Raw genomic sequence first — 4,100 nt, forward strand, 5'->3', positions numbered from 1 at the left:
TCAAAGCAAATCCTTTGTAGCCTTTCCAGAAGATATCTCGAAGAAGATATCTCTCACTTTTCTCCTTCTGCAACACTCTTACAGAAAGTTTCACACTAAATCTCACCACAAAAACTCTAAACTATGAAAGTAAAACAAAAAATTTTCTCCAATATGGTAGTGAAATGGAACAATTTGGTGTAAAAAATTAACGTAGAGGAGCCCTTTTTCTAATGAAATTCACCCCAAATAGAGCCCAAGGTAGGTTCTCAAAGAGGTGCCTCTAAAAACTCTTCAAAAAATCATTCAAATACATCAAAGAGGCGCCTCTAAAAACTCTTCAAAAAATCATTCAAATACATCAAACCTTCTAAAAATGAGGTCTGCACCGCCTTGGCACCATCGACGCTGAGTAAAAATCTCCAGCCTTAAGTTGTTCTGCGCTGTCGGCGCTAACCTCGGAGCTGCCAACGTAATTTTGACTCCAAATTTCATCCTTTTTGCTTTTTGTTTACTTTAAGCTCTAAAAATCAACAACCTGCAAGAAAACATCAAAATACCTTCCATTAAAGTGCAATATCAACAAAAATGAGTTTAAAATATGGTTCTAAAAAAGCATATATTTTTGGTATATCAAAATCCCTCAATCTTACATGTTACTTGTCTTCAAGTAACTTCTATACTAAATAAAAAAAATATAACTTATGGTAAAGAATTTTATTTTTAGATTTTCATATTTTAGTTCTCTAAATATAATAGTTTCTGATCCTCTATTTCTTTCAAGAAAAATTGCAATATTTCATATTAAAGCCACTTAGAAAATTCATATGAAAAGGAACTTCATAAAACTTTATTAATAATTAAGCTAACATTCAAATAAAAGTTTTGAAAATGTGTGAAATGTGTTCAAGTCTTTTTCCTTAAGTTAATTCAAGTGAAGCCAATTTTTAATTAGGCATCTCTTCAAGCTTCTCCCCATATCTTTTCTTTTATTTTTCTTTTTCTTTCTATTCTTTTTATTTTCCTTCTCTTTTCTTTTTATGAGGATTACCATATCTGGATAGCCTTTAATGATTTTGAACTTCACTATCCTCTTTCTAAAGTTAAAAACTTTTTACATTTTTTCCACTTAATAAATTTATATTAACTTAAAGATTTCATAAAGTTTAATTCTTTTCTTTTTACATGAATTTCTTTAAGATTTTTAATATTTCAAAAATACAAATTTCCTTTACTAAAAATAGAAAAACATAGTCATATTCTCTTTTACCAAATATCTTAGCCCCTAAAATTAACCTTTATTATTGGAAATTTTTACTTAAATTTACTATATATTTAGAAGCATAAATATAGTTATCCAAAGTTAACCTCTAATACCAAAGGTCTTGTCAATTTAAAATTTTGAAAATATAATTAAGTGAGGACAAATAAAATTAAGTTCTTTTCTAACAATGATATTTCTTCTCCCCCCCAAACATAAATTTTTGAAAGATTTTTACATGAAGAACTTTAAAAATGAAGGGTAAAAGAAAACATTAAATATATATAAGAAAAATTCATACCTATTGGAGTAGATTTTGATTTTTGAACATAAATTTTAAAATGCGGCAGAATGAAAACTACAAGGTTAAAAACATTAAATTGCACATAATATATATAAAATTTGCTGAGAAAGTACTAATCACAAAACAGAACAAAGTGCTGAAAATAATAACATAACTAAACTAAATTCTGAAAATGAAAACAACAGTACAAACACAAACAAACAAACCAGAAGATCACTAGTCAATATCATCTTCATCTACATCCAACTTCTGCTACTGAAGTACAAACACAAACAAACAAACAAAATAGATCACCCTTCATTATCTTACTCATCATCGACATCTAACTTCTTTTGCTGATATGGAGTATAAGTAGGGTGAATAGGGAACTGAATTGTATGGTCACTCCTTAGATATCTCACTAAAGCATCATCATAAGCAACTTCCTATTCAAATTTATGGCAAATTACATCATCAGTGCGAGCATTTCTGGCCTCCATATTCTGCATCCTATGATCCTATGATCCATCCTCAAAATATCCCTCAAAATATCTCCCTATTGAATAATCATCTGGTCCAACAACTCCCTGTTGCTAGGGTCACTTGAAGTAGGCTCACTAGGAGTTCTATAAGTAGAAGGAATATCCCTAACCTGTCTTCCAGATCTCCAATCAACATGAGACTAATAAGTCTTGATGTTGGCAGGCCCAATCCGGTGTGTAAATAAGAGCACGGTGTGCCAATCCACTAGAAGTTAGATCGAGTGTGCATATAAATAATATAGCCCACATTTATGTCCATAACTTGTTGAATACTACACCAGCGGTCTCTCCCAGAGCAATAGATCGAGTGTTCATATAACTGATAGTGCCTACATTTTTATCCATAACTTCCATCACTTGCTGAATACAAAAGTTCAGGATGGCTCTATTATTGGTTACTTCGCTATGATGATTCGTTGGAATCATCCTCATACATTTTCCAAGCCCCTTTCTCACTAGTCAGAAAAGAAGAAACTTCAACTAAAACCTGATCGATAATGTCAGGCCTTAGATACTACATTTAACATAGACAGGGAAAAGTTAACTTTAACTCCATTCTATATTTTTTAAGCCCCTTTTTCACTAGTCAGAAAAGAAAAAACTTCATCTAATCATCAGAAGCTTCAAGAAGGTTGACATAAAATTTCATTACATTTCTAGGAGTAAACTCCAACCCTTTTTCCTCGAACAAAAACAAAATCATCAGAAGCTTCAGAAAGGTTGGCATAAAATTTCATTTCAATCACAGCTATCGCATCGGCAGTAAAATAGCAAAAATTTTCCCACTATCGAGCAATAATGAAACGTTTAACTTCTCCTCCTGGATTTTTAAAACCTCGAACCTGAATCACTTTTTTATTTTCTTGGCCATAGAAAATCTAGAAAATTTTAAAAAATCTGAAAATATTCTAAAATTCCAAAAATCAAAATGTAAAACATTTTAAACTTCAAATCACCATATAAGATTTCATCACTAAAGGATTTTCTCAAAAATTTCTCAAAAAATTTTTCATATTTTCGGATCCATGCAATGTGAGATAAATCCTTGGTGAAAATAAAAATTTTTAGTTTAAAGTGTAGCTCTTACATAGTGAAGATGAAATCCAAAGTTTTTTAGCCTCTAAATCGCCTTAAATCCGACTTCCATGCAATGTGAGATTAATTTTTGGTGAAAACAAAAAATTTTAGGTTTAAAGTGTAGCTCTTTCCTAGAGAAGATGTAATCTGAAGTCTTTTAGCCTCTAAATTGCCTTAAATCCGCCAAAAATCAAGCCCTAATCCGCAAAAAATCAAGCCCTAGCCACCCAAAACCGAAGGTTGAAGATGACTTAAGTGTAAAAAATGGTGACCACAGTAAAAATTGTAAATTTTTAGGGGTTTAATTTGCTCCCGGGTCGAGGGCACCGTCGGCGCCGATGCCAGCTCCGTCGGCGTTGAAGGCCCGAAAAATTTCATATTTTGATTTTTTTAATTTTCATTTTTCTATCAACTTACTCCAAAAATTTTTAATATTTTTGAGACAAATTTTTATCTAACAATAATTTACAAACAAAACATTTCACAAACAACAAAAAATTAATTTTTAAATATGAAAGTACACTTTTTACAAACACATTTTTTTAATTACACAATCACACATATTAAACAAACTAATTATAAAACTCATTATAAATCAGCGTCAAAATCAAGCCACAACACTAAACACTGTCACAAAACTATACACACAATCAAAGTTCAGAATTTTAAAGCAAACCAAATAACCAAATTAAATCTACACAATTACACTAAATATATTTAATGTTCTAAAATAGATAGAGAATTTAAATTCTTCAATTGTTACGCCTCTTATTCAGTGTTTTCTCCTCCTCTGATATCTCCCATAGATTGGTAATGAACATATAAGTTGTAGAAGGATCAGTACGGGAATTGATCTGTAAAATTTTTTTCGATCCACCCATTTTTTTTAAACATCTAAACTAATCCTGCTTCAAAAGTTCTAGGGTGATCAAAATTTTCTTTCATTCTCCAATCTAAG

The sequence above is a fragment of the Phalaenopsis equestris genome, unplaced genomic scaffold (assembly GCF_001263595.1).
Source record: "Phalaenopsis equestris unplaced genomic scaffold, ASM126359v1 Scaffold000285, whole genome shotgun sequence".
NCBI classification, from domain to species: domain Eukaryota; kingdom Viridiplantae; phylum Streptophyta; class Magnoliopsida; order Asparagales; family Orchidaceae; genus Phalaenopsis; species Phalaenopsis equestris.